Source organism: Saimiri boliviensis, chromosome 21 (assembly GCF_048565385.1).
Source record: "Saimiri boliviensis isolate mSaiBol1 chromosome 21, mSaiBol1.pri, whole genome shotgun sequence".
In the NCBI taxonomy this organism is placed as follows: Eukaryota; Metazoa; Chordata; class Mammalia; order Primates; family Cebidae; genus Saimiri; species Saimiri boliviensis.
In genome coordinates, this window is record NC_133469.1 from 14,007,402 (window position 1) to 14,025,440 (window position 18,039).

An 18,039-nucleotide genomic window follows, 5' to 3' on the forward strand; every position below is an offset into this window, starting at 1 on the left:
ATTCTACCTTGTTGGCCAGGCTGGTCTCGAACTCCTGACCTCAGGTGATCCAACCGCCTCGGCCTCCCAAAGTGCTGGAATTACAGGCGTGAGCCACTGCGCCTGGCCTCTCCCAACATTCTTAAACCCTCTCCTCCCTCCAGGGCTCCCTGTGCTGTGTTCTCTTTGCTCCTTCGCCCTCTTCTCTTGCTCACACCTGCACTGCCACAGCCACCATTCATTTATTCACTCATCAAACACTGAGTGCTCACTCTGTGCTGGGTCCCGGGAAGGGTAAGGCAGTCAGACACAGGCCCTGCCCCTGCCTCAGTGACCGGCCGGTCCAGCCAGGCAGGGAGAGATGTGTACGCAGGTTTTGAAGCAGACCCACAGCTCACACGGGTCTGTGTTCTGGGTGTTCAGGCGCTGCTGGTCCTCCATAACGTACCGCTCCCCAAGGCAGGCAGGGCGGGGTCCCGGTGGCAGGGGCAGGTATCCCCTCCCCGCTTCTCATCCACCTGCCCAATGTCCATCGTTAAAGCAAACCCCAGGGGGCCTTGTCCAGGTCAAGGGTGCTGTGAGTAGAGGACTCAGGAGTGTGGGGGCTTTTGGGGGCGAAGGGGCCCCCGAGGAATGGAGCCCACACCCATAGCTCTCCCCACAGCTGATATGGCAGCCTGTGAGGACACCTCCCCTCCTCACTGAGATCCCTTTCCTGCTCCTCCCAGGGATCTGCCAGGGCCTTGCTCACCTCCTTCCACCAAAGGCATCCGAGCCTCAGTTTCCCCAGGACCTCCAGCTGCCCTCAGATGCTGATGTCTGTCCCCAGGTGCTGTCTGCCCCTCCTTCCCCTCCCACTGGCCCAGTGCCCCGACTCTGCAGGCTTTATCAAGGTGCTAAGGCCCCAGTGGACAGCTGCTCACCTCAGAGCCCTCCCCCGGCCTGGTGCTGCCTCTCCAGACACCTGCAGGCGCAGGGCCAGGGCGGAAGCCCCAGGCTTTGGAGCCTTCAGCAGGTCTGGGGAGCTGATGCAGACTATGTTCTGTTCACTGGGAGAGGCTGAGGCAGAGGAGGGACCTCGGGCCTTCTGTTTCTTCTCTCAGGGTGGGGTGGCCCAGTGGCCCCCTAGCCTTCCAAACCCAGGTGGCCTGCTCTTCTCCCTAGAGGGAGGCGGCCTCTGCCCATTGGTGCTCATGCGGACTCTGGGACCGAGGTGCCGGGGTGGGGGGTGGTCTTTGGTGCTCACAGCCAAGGGAGCTGTCGCTCCACAGCTGGATGACAGAAACAGGGCCCGACCAGTGCCAGGAAGACTGATGCTATCGACTCCCCCCGAGCATGCCCTGCCCTTCCGTCCAGCATGATTAAACAACGCTGTCTCCTCTTGGCAACTCAGACTGGTTCTTTCTGCTCCGCTCCCTCTGCCCACAAAGAAACCAGCCCCCGGCTCACACAACCCGTGCACCTTGGAGTTAGTGGAACCCGAACGGAGTCTGCCGTTTCGCTCTCTGGCCGTGACCTAGGGCAAGCCCCCACATCTCTGCACCTCGGCTTCCTGTCTGTGAAATGGGGATGATGGTCATCTACCCTGTGCGGTGGACGTAAGGATGCCAGGTTGCCCCGTGAGTGCCGCGCTCACTTTCAGCATCTACTGAGTGCCTACTGTGTGGCGCAGAGCTGAGAGCCTGTGCCACGTACATTCCAGTGAGGCCCTCGGAAGCCCGCTCTCGTGCCCCGGGGACCCCGTCTCGTGTTTTGTGTCTAATTATTAGGATAACTGCCGGATCTTCTCTCCGGGAAAACACGAATCCACTGGATGGTGGAACAGCTTGACAGGTCTGGCTTTCTAATATGCAGTCAAGTTTGGACTTTCTAGGCCAGCCTGGAGGCTACTCACATAAATCTATTTAAGTGACCTCCGAGGCCAAGCGCAGTGGCTTACACCTGTAATCCCAGCACTTTGGGAGGCTGAGGCGGGCAGATCAGGAGGTCAGGAGATCGAGACCATCCTGGCCAACGTGGTGAAACCCCGTCTCTACTAAAAATACAAAAATTAGCTGAGCGTGGTGGCGCGTGCCTGTAGTCCCAGCTACTTGGGAGGCTGAGGCACGAGAATCGCTTGAACCTGGGAGGCTGGAGGTTGCAGTGAGCAGAGATAGGGCCACTGCACTCCAGCCTGGTGACAGAGCAAGACTCTGGGTCTCAAAAATATATAAATAAATAAATAAATAAATAAATAAAAAGGGACACACGCAGTGGCTCATGCCTGTAATCCCAGGACTTTGGGAAGCCAAGGTGGGCAGATCACAAGGCCACGTTAGTTCAGGGAACTGAGACCGGGAGGTCCACCATGCTCAGTGCTGGTGACTTCTGCAAGCTGGTTGAATGCCCGTGTAACCACCTCTGGGCCAGCCCTTTCCATTACATATTTTGAAAATGATGTTTTCTGCCTGAAACATTAGGCCATGAGGAAGGGGAAGGAGAGGGTGGTCAAGAGGAGCCGCGGCATGGGAAATGAAGGACCCTTGACAAGGAGTGTGCCCCGGGCAGGGCAACCTTGCCCCCATGTTGCCATTGCTTTGTTGAGTGGCCGGGGGCAAATACAGGGAAGATCGATGGGGGAAAGGGTGATGAGATGGGAACCTGAGTTAAAATCGGGCAGAGCTGATGCAGGGATTTAGCTTGACCTGCAGTCTGGATGGGTGGGCTGCAGCCATTTCACCGGCTACGTTAGGTTGTGTCTGGAAGTGTTCGGTCTTCCTGGGAAGAAGCTCTGCGCAGGAGCTCTTCTGCCACACGGGAGTGTGGGCCGTGGAGCAGAGAATTCTGATGTGGTAATCTGGGAAGGCTTCTTAGTGGAGGAGCCATCTGGGAAAGGCCTTGGAGGATGAATAGGAGTTTGAAAGACACTTGGCTCAGGGAAAGAAGCCGATGGGAGGAGAGGATTGCAGGTGGCCCAGTGTGGTCTATGCTCTGGGCAGTGGGAGAGGCCAGTAGGTTAGATAAATGTCTGGGAGGGAGGCAGAGAGAGCAGGATGGGGTTTGAGACAGGGAAAGGATGGAATGGAATGTCAGGCCAAGTCTAGGGTTGATCTCTTAGGTGCTGGGGCACTTTTAAGAGGCAGATCACTCTGTGGCCAGGAGGAGCACAGACTGCAGAGGGTGACGCTGGAGGCAGGGAGGGGGCCTGTATGGTGGTCCAGGGGAGGACATGGAACGCCCAGAAGCTGGGGGAATCATGAAGACGTCATCCTGGAGGAGGAGGCATGTCTCCAGTGGACTTCGAAGTTGGTGAGATTCAACAGCAGAGAGGAGAGAGGAGGGCTGCCAGGTGGGCAGTCCAGCTTGGATAAAGGGTCTACCAGGGTGTTGCTCCCGCAAGGCTTTCCTTAGACAGTGGGAAGCCAGCAGGCCGGGGTGCCAGGAGGCGGGCTTCTGTGCCAGCTCTGCCCAGGAGAGTCGCTTGTTTGGCTGGAGGACGGGAGGGAGGGTGCTGGGTAAGTTGTTTAGCCTTCTGGGGCCCCCATATTGTCCTTATCTGTAATATTGGATGCAAAAGCCCTTCTCTCTTACCCCTCTGAGGACTTCAGGGAATCCAGGGCTGCAGACAGAGGCATGGCTATTTTTAGAAACCACAAATCAGGACCCATGGAGAAGTGGCAGTGGGGCAGAAAACATGAAAATAGCAGCAGTTGCGCCAGAGAATACTAAGAGCACGTGACAGGGCTGGGGAAGCCCGAGCGAGCGGTGAGTGCTCAGACGCCAGAGCCTATGGAATCTGGAGCCAGCTGCGGGCTCTGACTCCTGCGCACCCTTTCCCTAGACCAGCTCCTGGCTCAGGGCACACAGCATCACTTTTCCTATAGTATGACCCGGGCTTGTCATTTCCCCGCTGTGAGTCTTGGCTTGGTTTCAGCAGAGGACCGCGTGTGACGGTGTATCTGGATATTAGCAGTGCCTGGCACACAGCCGTGCTCTGATGGCATGAGTTGGATGAGTGACTTCCCTGAGCATCCCCGGAGAGGTGCGGGGCGAAGGGAGAAGCAACAGCCCTTGGCCGGGGGTGGGGGGAAGCCCTGCAGCCCCGCTCCTCTCCCCTCTCCTCCTCCACTTGGCAGGCCCGTCACAGTAGCCACACACTGCCACGTGTGCATCTGGAGGAAAGGAGAAACACAGGCAGAAACTTAGCATGACCAGAAACAGATGTCAAGAGCATTACGGGCGAGGCCAGCGGGTGGCCGCAGGAGCCAGAGAGGAAGGAGGGATTTCCAGGACACGAGTCAAGAGAGCGTGGGGCTAAGCTGGCGTGGCTTTGGAGCAGCTGGCCTTCAGACCCAGGAGGGCAGGAGGCGGCGGTGGCCGGCACCTGGGGGCTGGGGTCATAGCGCACGGTCAGGCGGGCTGTGGAGTTGCAGCCTGGAGCTGGTGGCATTGGCCGTAGTAGAAAGGGGTCATGGGAGACAGCCGGCCGTAGGCACGCGGAGGAAAGAGGTGACCCCTCTGCAGGTCAGCAGTAGGGTGGGAGGGGGGGGCGGTTCCTGAGGTGGCTGCCTGCTCGTCGCTGCTGGTGGGAAGGAACGGGTGACACAAATGCAGATATTTGCAAAACAGGCCGTGCTTTATTTCTCTGAGTAAATTTCGCTTCCATTAGGCATTTCCATGGGCTGAAGTCAAAGAAATGTGGTTTTGGCCAGCTGAGATTCTTCCCCCCTTCCCCCGACATTTCCCTGCGGCTGCATCTAAGTGCCCCTCCCTGCCAGCGGGAGGAGCTGGGGCACTCCATGTCCACGTATCCTCTGCTGAGTTTGGCAATGTCCCGTCTGCTCTGGGCTCCGGGTCCCGCTCCCATAGCTGCTGAATCACACTCACTCCCACAGCACCTCCTGGGTCCTCATCCTTCTTGGGACACCCGGCTGCTCCCTGTACACCAATTCCTTGGCCCTCTGAGGGCTGTCTGACCCAGCCCCATCTGCCTGGATACACTCTGGGGACATTTCTTTGCTGGGGTCTCAGCCACCTTCCTAAGCTCTGCCCAGGAGGAGAGGAATGGCTCCTCTGAAGCTCAGATGTCCCGAACCTGCTGGGGGTCAGCCTGGGGAAGAGCGACAGGATCACTCTGGCCAGGAATCCCAATCCTAACACATTTCTTGTTTCCCCTCTGCACCTGACCACCCCATCATCTAGGGGTACCTTGAACTCCCCTGAGTGTCAGGAGGAGGCTCAAGGCAGCCTCACCTAGAGCTTCTGGAGGAAGCTTGTTCGGAAACCCCAAGAACTGCAAACTTTCCCCCTCTGCTTTGGCTACGTAGCCCTCTGTATTTGTTAGGATGCTTCTGGGTGCAAGGTACACATACTCAACCCAAAGCAGCAAGAGAGAAAAGTCTCCCTAAGTGCCAGGTAGGGCAGCTTCAGGGTATGTCAGTTCAGCAGCTCGGCAGCTCACGAAGGATCTGGGTGTGCCCCGTATCTCCACTCAGCACTACGGCTGTGCTCGTAGACCAGTGACATGGTCTGGCTCTGTGTCCCCGCCCAAATCTCATCTTGAATTGTAATCCACATTGCAATCCTCACACGGTGGGGAAGGGACCTGGTGAGAGGTGATTGGATCATGCAGGCGGCTACTCTCAGGATAGTGAGGCGGTTCTCCTGATAGCGAGCGAGTTCTCGCGAGGCCTGATGGTTTTATGAGGGGCTCTTCCCCCTTCACTCTGCACGTCTCCTTCCTGCCGCCATGTGAAGAAGTCGCCTGCCTCGCTTTCCCTTCCGCCTTCCACCATAATTGTAAGTTTCCTGAAGCCTCCCCAGCCAGGCAGAACTGTGAGTCAATTAAACGTCTTTCTTTTCTAAATTACGCAGCCTCGGGCAGTTCTTCACAGCAGTGAGAGAACAGACTAATCCAGCCAGCTTTCCTCAGGGCCACAGGATGAGAGTCCCATGGAGGTGGCCAAGAGATTTCTGTTCTGGGTCCAGGTGTCACATCTGGGTGTCACCCACCAGGTCCCATTCTGCCAGTGTGGAGTCAATCACTGTGACTTGGGTTTTGCAAAAGAGAAAAGACTGATTCACAAGGCTGCCAAGCAAGGAGGTGGGAGAACAGAGTTCAAGTCTACCTCCCCAAAGATAAGGTTTAGGGATATGTATGGGTTAGAGAAATGAGCCTAAGGTGTGCGGAAGGATGATTGGCAGTGGGGAAGAAGGAAGTAACTGGTTTGTTCTGTGCAGGCGTAGCTGGGGTTCATTGCACTTCATAGGACACATACAGAAAACAGAGGCATTGGCCTGATCAGAGGGTGGAGTTTTTGGCCTCCAATATCAAAGGCCATCTCTTCGGCACATATACAGGCCCAGTGGAAGATTCACTAGTCTCAACAAGTTTCAGCTGGCCCAATTCCTGAAAAACAACTGATGCCACCGTTACCATGGTAACCTATACATTTTTTTTTTCTTTTTTCAGACAGTCTCACTCTGTTGCCCAGGCTAGAGTGCAAAGATGTGGTCTTGGCTCACTGCAACCTCCACCTCCCAGGTTCAAGCAATTCTCCTGCCTCAGCCTCCCAAGCAGCTGGGGCTACAGGCGCAGCACCACCACGTCTGGCTGTTTTGTATCTTTAGTAGAGATGGCGTTTCACCATGATGGCCAGGATGGTCTTGATCTCCTAACCTCATGATCTGCCCACCTTGGCCTCCCAAAGTGCTGGGATTACAGGCGTGAGACGCCGTGCCTGGGTCTATGAAGGTTACCTCTGAAATAGCCAATGAAGGTTAACTTTCAGCATTTGCTGGCAAGGCTTTCAGCTCCCTTGGCCCTCAGCTTCATGGAAAGAAATCACAAAACCCAGAGATGATGAATCCTTCCGTTTCATGAGTATGGCAAGGGCGGGTGAAAGAGAATCAGAGATTCTTTTGTCTAGCAGCCTCCCCTCGATTCTCGTTGGCCGGAACTGCTCACATGACCCTACCTAACCCAACCTCAGGGAAGCAAGATTTACCTCTGAACCCTGAGGGATTGAACTGGACCCTCCAGGCAAGATCAGAGTCCCACCCACAGGTCGGGGTGGGGCAGGGAGACGCTGTCCAGAGTCCAGTTGGTTCACGTGTCCTAAAAGCTCTCTGGCCATGTTGTCAAATGTGGGTACCTGACTCAGCCAGGGGGTCTTGGTTCCAGGAAAGCCTGCCAGACGTGAGAGGCAGCCAGGTCCCTGAGCATGTCCTGGTTATACTATCTAGCAATGGTTGGCCCTGCTTATGAGGCTTCAAGCTCTTCTAACTAGGGCTGGAGCAGCGCCACTGTTACCAGCTCTGGGACCCCTCCCCAATCCCCCTCTGCAGCTTAGTGTGTGGTTAAGGCTGAGGCTGCTGAAGGCACTGCCTGGGTTCAAATCTGAGTAAATTAGGGCAGGTCACTGAACCTCTCTGTGCTTCAGTTTTGTCACTTGTAAAATGGGGAGGATAGTAACACTATCTACCCCACAGGGCTGTTGTGAGGATTAAAGGAGAAAGTGTACTGGAGCGCAGGAGGTGCGCTATAAATGTTAAACATTATTTAAGGTAGACGCTTTTTTATATTTATCATACAGAAGAAGAAACTGTGAAGTACAAAGAAACTGATTAATTTCCTTCCTTCATGTGTCATTTGTTCATCCAATCAATAATTATGGACTGATCCCTATTCTACAGGCTTGGCCCTGTGCAACGCATGGGGGGCAGTGTGGTGAGCCAAACCTCACAGTGTCCTGCCCTCATGTGGCTTCCAGTCTAACAGGGGAGACAGACATTACACAATCACAGCAGGGCTTCAGCGTGGGGTAAGTGCTGTCAAGGGAGAAGCAAATTTGGGAGGGAGAAGTCAGGGAAGGCCTGTCTGAGGAAGGGGTGGTTCAGCTGAGACCCAAAGATCAGTGAGAGACGCAGTGCGGCGGGTAGAGGGGCCAATACACGTCAAGGCCAGGAGGTAGGAGGCTGCTCAGCCCCTCCCAGGAACTGAAAGAAAGAAGGAGCTCTGGGGATCCATAAACACCTTGAGCAGCTCAGATCCCCCTGTGGGTTCTCAGTCCAGGGGAAGGCTCTGACCTGCAGTAAAACGAGGGAGACACCACGTATTGGGGCTAGAAAAGAGCTTTATACAAGGTGCAGGCACAAGGAGCTCAAAGGAGGAGCATCCAACCCTGCCCATTTTTGTTTGGGTTTTGAAGGCTGGGTAGGAGTTTCCTAGGAGGAAGGGTGAAGAAGAGGATTGTGAGCAGCATTCTATTCTGTACAATTGCAGCTATAAATCCCATCAATCGTCTTTGAGAGCAAGTCAAGCAGTCTCTTCTCACGTGGCGCTTACAGGCTAACGTGGGCAAAGGCATGCACTGGGAATCGTGTGGCACATTTCAGGGAGTTATAAATTGCCTCGTATGTTCAGGAAGTGTTCCATAGTTTTCATCCTTCCTCCGGGTCTGCCTGGCTCCCTCCTTCCTTCAGATTTTCCCATCGCCTTCTCATGAGGTCCATCTACTCTGATGGCTGTGTTTAAAATGGGGCTCCTGATTCTCTGTCTCCCATTTTTTGTTTTCTGAGAGCGTATTGTCATCTTTCAACCTCCTATGAAACTTAGTCCTTATGTTTCTGGTCTGTTTCTCACCTTATGCCCCACTCGACTGTAAGCGTCACAAGGGCAGGCGCCTTTGTTTTGTTCACTCTTGTGTCCTAGGCACCTAGGAAAAGAGGTTGGCACGGAGTGGTTCCTCAGTAAATACTCTTTGAATGAAAGAGCATGAGGCTGGGTGTGATGACTCATGCCTGTAATCCCAGCACTTTGAGAGGCTGAGGCAGGTGGATCATCTGAGGTCAGGAGTTTGAGACCAGCCTGGCCAACATGGTGAAACTCCGTCTCTACTAAAAACACAGAATTTATCCTGGCATGGTGGTTGCGCCTGTAGTCCCAGCTACTCGGGAGGCTGAGACAGGAGAATTGCTTGAACCTGGGAGGCGGAGGTTGCAGTGAGCCGAGATCGCACCATTGCACTCCAGCCTGGGCAACAGAGTGAACCTCTGTTTCAAATAAAAAGAAAAGAAAAGAAAGAGCATGAGTTCTAGAATTTCAGAAAATCCATCCTCATCCATAATATCAGAAATTACACAGGCTGGCAGAATCATCCCACAACATGCCCAACTTCCAACCAGAGAAAGGCGCTTCCTGGATTTTGCAGGATATCTTTGGATTTGCTGTGTGTTTATCTTTGAGATTGCTTCATCTCTTTGGAGATCAGCAGTAAAGTCCTAAAGGCAGCAGGAATCTGTGTGTTTGCAGAGACAAGGAGGAAAGGAACGGGAGGGGGCTGGGGGTGAGTGCAGCCCGTGCAGTGAGGCCGGGAGGCCATGAGCCACATCAAGACGTGACTGTGTGGTGGATGACCCCACATGGGGCACTCTTGGGACTGAGAGGTGGCCAGAAGTGGCGAGCCGATTCCCATGGTGCCTCCCCAGAGAGGGATGGAGGTCTGGGTTCTAGACCCTCCACCCCCAAGAGGCCATGCTTGTCATTTCCCCAGCCCCTGGGTGGCGCTGCTTCCCCCGTGGCAGACACGCATCTCTCCACGGCTGAGGGCAGTGGGGACAGTGCAGAGTCCGCCCCCACTGCCGGCCTAGAGGGGAGCGGTTGCTCTTCTCAGCTGCACGCCTGTTAGGTCCTGGGACCTGCAGCTTCTGTGATGTGGCCACCACAGGGTGCATGGCCTGGGGCTTGCACGGCAGGTAAAACATACCCATCTCCTCTGCAAAACAGATAGCTAATCTCATCCCCAACCTTGGTAAACACCAAACTTCCTGTAGCGGCCTTGGCTTTCTTCAGGGCTTTTCTGCTGTGTTCTGGTCTTCCTGAAAAAATCTTGTTATTCTGTCCATCCATATCCACTGTCTGTCCATCTATCTGTCTCCCCCACTAGATTGTAAGCGTCACAAGGGAAGGCATCTTTGTGACATGCCCTCAAGCTCTTTGGGTGGTTCTCACGACAAGGCAGGGCTCCTTACAGGAGTCTATGAGAAGCCTTGTGTCCTCAGCTGCACAGCTGATGGTGGCGGCGGCCGGCTTGCATTGGAGCCGACTGTGGGGATGTCTTCCCAATCACAGGTTCACAGACATCACGATGCTAGCTTGAAATGGGTCATGGTGGCAGGATATATACCACTAGAAACTGGCAGATGTTGCAATTTGCCAATTTCTACTTAAAGCGTTTAAAAATTCTTACAAAACAAGGCCTTCATTAGAAATGGGGCTTGGGTGGAGACTGGGCCCAGGAAGGAGGTGCTCTGGGTATGGCCCCAGGCTCACAAGAACTCTTTTCCAGGGACCCCTCACCACTGCCCACCCCAAAAACTTCAACCCTTTACCCCACCTCTGGGCTCATCTCTGTACCTCATTCTGACCCCTATTGGGTGGGTGATGGTTCCAAGGGAGGCTTGTTCGTCCATCCATCCGTCTGTCCATCCATGCATCCATCCATCCATCCATCCATCCATCCATCCTTCTCCCCATCATTCCTTCTCTCCCTCCATCATTCCCTCTATGATCCCCCATTCATCCTTCTTCTGTTCATCCATCAATCCATTTTCCATTAATCCATTAACCACCCTTCCATCCACATCACAATGACTAAGCACCTCCTATGCTCCAGGCACATACCAGGCAGCATAAAGAAACACAGAGCGAAGGGGACACAGGTCCTGCGCTTGGGGAGCACCCATTTAAGTCAGGGAGAGAAGCAAGGCCTCTGGCTGGTATCTAGCCCCATCAGAAAGCAAGGGTCAAGGCCTGGGAGGCTGCATAGGGGATGCAACACCAGGGACCTGAAGGATAAGGAGGCTGTGGGGTAAGAAGGAAAGGAAGGATGTCACAAGCAGGGCAGGGAGGGGCCAAACCCTTGGGGGGAAGGGGAGGCCTACGAGCCATTCCCCTTATGTGTGGCCACAGGATTGGATGCCTAGGGGGAATCTTCAGGAGCCGGTGTGGCCTCCAGTCAGGGAGGGCCTTGAAGCCAGACTCATGAAGCTTGGATAGGGTCCTGAGGGCAGTGGGGGCCCCTGAAGAGCTGTGTGCAAAAATTGCTCTGGCTGCACGGGAAAGAATGACATGGCAGGGTCCTGTCAACAAACTAAAAGCCCTCTGTAAACGGAACCCTCTCTGAACGGAACCCTCTGTAAACGGAACTCAGTGTAAACGGAACCCTCTGTAAACAGAACCCTCTCTAAACAGAACCCTCTCTGAACGGAACCCTCTGTAAACGGAACCCTCTGTAAACGGAACCGGAACCCTCTGTAAACGGAACCCTCTGTGAACGGAACCGGAACCCTCTGTAAATGGAACCGGAACCCTCTGTAAACGGAACCCTATGTAAATGGAACCCTCCGTAAACAGAACCGGAACCCTCTGTAAACGGAACCCTCTCTGAATGGAACCCTCTGTAAACGGAACCCAGTGTAAACGGAACTCTCTCTAAACGGAACCCTCTCTAAACGGAACCCTTTGTAAACGGAACTCGGTGTAAACGGAACCCTCTCTAAACGGAACCCTCTCTGAACGAAACCCTGTGTAAACGGAACCCTGTGTAAACGGAACCCTGTGTAAACGGAACCAGAACCCTCTGTAAACGGAACCGGAACCCTCTGTAAACGGAACGGGAACGGAACCGGAACCCTCTATAAACGGAACCCTCTGTAAACGGAACCGGAACCCTCTGTAAACGGAACCCTCTGTAAACGGAACCGGAACCCTCAGTAAACGGAACCTTCTGTAAACGGAACCGGAACCCTCAGGAAACGGAACCCTCTGTAAATGGAACCGGAACCCTCTGTAAACGGAAACGGAACCCTCTGTAAACGGAAACGGAACCCTCTGTAAACGGAACCGGAACCCTTTGTAAGCAGAAACGGAACCGTCTGTAAACGGAAACGGAACCCTCTGTAAACGGAACCGGAATCCTCTGTAAACGGAACCTTCTGTAAACGGAACCGGAACCCTCTGTAAGCGGAAACGGAACCGTCTGTAAATGGAACCGGAACCCTCTGTAAACAGAACCCTCTGTAAACGGAACCGGAACCCTCTGTAAGCGGAAACGGAACACTCCGTAAACGGAAACGGAATCCTCTGTAAATGGAACCGGAACCCTCTTTAAACGGAACCCTCTGTAAACGGAACCGGAACCCTCTGTAAACCGAACCTTCTGTAAAACGGAACCCTCTCTGAACGGAAACCTCTCTGAACGGAACCCTCTGTAAATGGAACCCTGTGTAAATGGAACCCTCTGTAAACGGAACCGGAACCCTCTGTAAACGGAACCCTCTCTGAATGGAACCCTCTATAAACGGAAACCTCTCTGAACGGAACCCTCTGTAAACGGAACTCAGTGTAAACGGAACCCTCTGTAAACAGAACCCTCTCTAAACAGAACCCTCTCTGAACGGAACCCTCTGTAAACGGAACCCTCTGTAAACGGAACCGGAACTCTCTGTAAACGGAACCCTCTGTAAACGGAACCGGAACCCTCAGTAAACGGAACCCTCTGTAAACGGAACCGGAACCCTCTGTAAACGGAAACGGAACCCTCTGTAAACGGAACCGGAACCCTTTGTAAGCGGAAACGGAACCCTCTGTAAACGGAACGGGAACGGAACCGGAACCCTCTGTAAACGGAACCGGAACCCTCTGTAAACGGAACCGGAACCCTCTGTAAACGGAACCGGAACCCTCTGTAAACGGAACCGGAACCCTCTGTAAACGGAACCCTCTGTAAACGGAACCGGAACCCTCTGTAAGCGGAAACGGAACACTCTGTAAACGGAAACGGAACCCTCTGTAAACGGAACCGGAACCCTCTTTAAACGGAACCCTCTGTAAACGGAACCCTCTCTGAACGGAAACCTCTCTGAACGGAACCCTCTCTGAACGGAAACCTCTCTGAACGGAACCCTCTGTAAATGGAACCCTGTGTAAATGGAACCCTCTGTAAACGGAACCGGAACCCTCTGTAAACGGAACCCTCTCTGAATGGAACCCTGTATAAAGGGAAACCTCTCTGAACGGAACCCTCTCTGAACGGAACCCTGTGTAAACGGAACTCTGTGTAAACGGAACCCTGTGTAAACGGAACCCTCTGTAAACGGAACCAGAACCCTCTGTAAACGGAACGGGAACTGAACCGGAACCCTCTGTAAACGGAACCCTCTGTAAACGGAACCGGAACCCTCTGTAAACGGAACGGGAACGGAACCGGAACCCTCTGTAAACGGAACCGGAACCCTCTATAAACGGAACCCTCTGTAAACGGAACCGGAACCCTCTGTAAACGGAACCCTCTGTAAACGGAACCGGAACCCTCAGTAAACGGAACCTTCTGTAAACGGAACCAGAACCCTCAGGAAACGGAACCCTCTGTAAACGGAACCGGAACCCTCTGTAAACGGAACCGGAACCCTCTGTAAACGGAACCGGAACCCTTTGTAAGCGGAAACGGAACCCTCTGTAAACGGAACCCTCTGTAAACGGAACCGGAACCCTCTGTAAACGGAACCTTCTGTAAACGGAACCGGAACCCTCTGTAAGCGGAAACGGAACCGTCTGTAAATGGAACCGGAACCCTCTGTAAACAGAACCCTCTGTAAACGGAACCGGAACCCTCTGTAAGCGGAAACGGAACACTCTGTAAACGGAAACGGAATTCTCTGTAAACGGAACCGGAACCCTCTTTAAACGGAACCCTCTGTAAACGGAACCGGAACCCTCTGTAAAACGGAACCGTCTCTGAACGGAAACCTCTCTGAACGGAACCCTCTGTAAATGGAACCCTGTGTAAATGGAACCCTCTGTAAACAGAACCGGAACCTTCTGTAAACGGAAACCTCTCTGAACGGAACCCTCTGTAAACGGAACCCTGTGTAAATGGAACCCACTGTAAACGGAACCCTGTGTAAACGGAACCCTCTGTAAACGGAACCCTGTGTAAACGGAACCCTCTGTAAACGGAACCGTCTCTGAACGGAACCCTGTGTAAACGGAACCCTCTGTGAACGGAACCCTGTGTAAACGGAACCCGCTGAAAACAGAACCCCTTTGGCCCTGGGCATGGAGAGAAGGAGATGGAGCTGGAGAGATACGAGGCTCTGGCAATAACTGCTGTTTCCCGCCTGCCTGAGGCCGCCTGCTCTGTGCCTTGGCTCCTGCAGCTCCTTCTGTCTCAGGGCCTGTCTCTGGACCCATCCCTGCCTATGGAACACTCGCCCTTATCCTCCCGGAGAAGAAGAAGAACCCAGCCTTCCTCAGGTGTCCTCTGCATGCCAGGTACTGTGGGACTGGCTTCTATGTATGCACGATCTCATGCCATCCCATGAACCTAAGAGGTGGGGAGTAGTCCCATGTTTCAGATGCGGAAGCAGAGGCTCAGAGAGGTAAAGGAGCTTATCCAAGATCACACAGCTAGGAAGTGGCCACGGTGGGATGGGGCACAGCCCTCGCTGCCTTTGCACACTGATCCACTGCCCACAGCACCGATGCCACACCCTCTGGAACCTCCCCTCTGGTTGCAGTCACGCCAGGCTCTATTTTTGGATTTGTGTTTTTGTGTTTTGTCATTTGCATGTGTTTCAACCTGGGCATGCTCTGTGCCTCTCATACTCATTATAACCACATTTTTTTCTTTTTCTTTTTCTTTTCTTTTGTTTTTTGAGAACGGAGTCTTGCTCTGTCACCAGGCTGGAGTGCAGCAGCGCGGTCTCAGCTCACTGCAACCTCTGCCTCTCAGGTTCAACCGATTCTCCTGCCTCAGCATCCCAAGTAGCTGAGACTATAGGCGCATGCCACCACGCCTGGCTAATTTTTGTACGTTCAGTAGAGACGGGGTTTCACCAGTCGGTCTCTTGACCTCATGATCCACCCGCCTCAGCCTCCCAAAGCGTTGGTATGACAGGCGTGAACCACCATGCCCAGCAGCCTATGACCACATTTTCTAAAGACAAAATTGCCCAGACAGCCTGAAAAAGTATTTTTTCTGTTTTGTTACTTTATTTAATAAAGCCGTAGCTGGTTCAGAATCAAATCACATGCTTTTTTTTTTTTTTTTTTTTTTTTTTTTGAGACGGAGTTTCACTCTTGTTACCCAGGCTGGAGTGCAATGGCGCGATCTCGGCTCACCGCAACTTCCGCCTCCTGGGTTCAGGCAATTCTCCTGCCTCAGCCTCCTGAGTAGCTGGGATTACAGGCACTCGCCACCATGCCCAGCTAATTTTTTGCATTTTTAGTAGAGACGGGGTTTCACCATGTTGACCAGGATGGTCTCGATCTCTTGACCTTGTGATCCACCCGCCTCGGCCTCCCAAAGTGCTGGGATTACAGGCTTGAGCCACCGCGACCAGCCTATCACATGCATTTGAGTCTACTCTTCTCACCTGATATCAGGACTGTTCTGGAAGCTCAGGCCAAGGGTCACCACACTGACATGATTTCCTCAGTTATAATCATTTGCATATTTGTCCTACCCCCCTATCAAGAGAAGGTACCTTGAGTTAAGAGTTCAGACCCCACACATCCTCGCCATTCCCACAGTGGCCAGCACGATGCTGCAGGCAGGTAGTCAGTAAATCCTTACTGAAGTCACCCAAGGGGGACAGACATAGCCTCAGCCCAACACCAAGACTGCCCTCCCTCCCTCCTGCACCCCTTCCCTCCCTCCCGCGCTCCTTCCCTTTCTCCCTTCCTTCCCATCTTTCAACAAACGTTCGAATGCCTACCCTGAGTCACACAAAGCTTTAAGCTCAGGCTGTGGAACTCCGTGCCCTTCACCTGTGGCCTTGAGGTGCCGCAGTCCAGCGGGGAAGACAGACACCAGGCAAATCCTCCCACCTATGCCCAGTGGATTGGGAATACGAGCAGCTGCTCTGGGGTTGGGCGAAGCAGGGCAGTGCCCACTTTAGATCTGTGGGGGGCTGGGAAGGCTGCGCTGAGAAAGTGACCTGGTGTGGAGAAAGTCTGGGGCGGAGAGAATGTGGGCAGGGGACCGAGGCAGGGTAGGGCTTGGAAACTTCCAGGAATTGCCAGGCAGACAGGGGCCATGGGGCAAGGGAGAGAAGAAGCCAGAGAGGCCGCAGGGCTGGGCCTTCCACGGTGAGAGCTGGATGCCGTGTGAGTGCCGCAGGAAATCTGGGGGTTCTGGTTTTCCCTTTACAAGGGGAGTGGCTGGGGCTGAGGGCACAGGACTCAGGGAGGGACTCAGGAGGCAGAGGGATGGCAGGATGAGACTGAGGGTGCCGACTGGGGCTGGGGCAGAGGACTGTGAGTGCTTGACACTTGGTGGCAGTCAGAGCTGGGCAGGGGCGCCGTCACCCATGGCCAAGGAAAGAGATACAGGAGGGGCAGAAGGCTGTCCTAGAGACTCTAAATGTGGGTGCCAGGAGAAGGAGGTGCACCCGTTTCTGATCTATACCAACTAAGGGGAAGGTGAAAAACTGCTTGGGTGGAGTGTCCTTCTCTGAGTCTGGGGCTTAGGTGAGAGATGAGGAGACCTGAGAGGCTGGAGGCCAGAGTTCACACTCCTGCCCTGCTGTGTGACCTGAGGCTGAGCGCTGCCTCTCTCTGAGCCCAGACACATCATCACCTAGGCCCCGAGGAGCTGGATCTGAGAGCCTCCGAGACCACTTGCAGATTGGCTGGTCTTGGCTGTCTTTTCCTCGGGCTGCCCTCATGCTGTCTTCCCAGAAGTGGGGCCCAGCTTGCTTCCCCTGCTTGTCCCTGTGGGCACTTGGGACTTCCAGGGAGGCAGCAGACACTGTCCAGCGTGGCCAAGCTCCTGGCTGCGACCTCACTTCCCTCCTGCAGAACAAGCCTGGTGGAGGCTGGGGAGGAGCCCGCACTGCCCTCTGCTGGCAACTTCTGGGCGCACCCGTCATGGTGCCCTGCTGCTTTCTAACTCACTTATTCTTAAAGCGATGATTGAGTGCCTTCTGCATGCAAAGTCCTGAGGCAGGCATGATGTAGGTGGGCAGTCCAGATGGGGGAGAAGGCATCCTGTATGTGGAGCCCCGAGCGTGACTCTCCGCGCTCCTGATCCCTCCCAAGGCCTGGGCACCCTCCCCCACAGTGGGAATGGAACAGCGGTGGGGCAGAGCTGTAGCTGCAGTGAGGGTTCAGCGGCTGAATGCGTCGAGTGCATCTCAGCCTCGCTTTGGCGCAGGAAGCACAGGCTCTGTGTTTAACACACGCAGCGGCACAGTGCCTTCAAAGGGGGCATGTGGCTGTCCGCGTGGATGCGCCAATTTTGGGCTTCCTCTCGGCAGGAGGTGGGGGGCGGGGAGGCTCAGGTGCTGAGGGCCCCTTTCCATTGTGGTCCTTCGGTGCAGTGGAGGGTACCCCAGTAGCGGGGGCGTTTCCAAGGATCCAAGACTTCAAGGGCCTACGGGTGGAGGAGCCCTGTCCAGTGCCACAGAGAGACCTTGAACCTGTGCGGGGAGGGGGTCATCTCGCCCTGCCTAGCTATCTGCCGAGCAGGATCTGCACGGCCCACGTTTGTACAAAGGAGGTCCACTTGTGCACAGGCGTTCTGGAAAGAACACACCCGTAGCGCAGACGCACACACCCGTGCACACCGCACAGGTCATGGGCTCACTCCTCCAGCGAGGCATGAGTTCCCTGCCATAGGGAGAATTCAGGGGAGTCTGGCACTCTGGGGAGAGGCTGCGGAGGGGAGCTGCGGATGGGTGGCTTCAGGATGTTTTCCGCTCCAGGTGTCCGCTTCAGGCTGTTCTGCGTCCGTGTCCTTCCCGCCTCTGCCCCTCTGGCAGTTGCCCTGGGTTGACCTGGCTCAAAGCCCTCTCTTCCATGAAGCCTGTCCTGAAGAGTCCCCTGCCCAGGGACTGTCGGCACATCTCATACACACTTTAGCTGCGGTTACATTGCATTCGTTCCCATGCCTATTTCCTGTCTCCGCAACTCGACTCTGGAGTCCTGGAGGGCTGTGTGGGGTCTTGGGCATCTTTTGTGGTTACCCTCACTCCCAGCCCTGAGCCGGGGTAATGCAGATGCTTGACGAATGCACC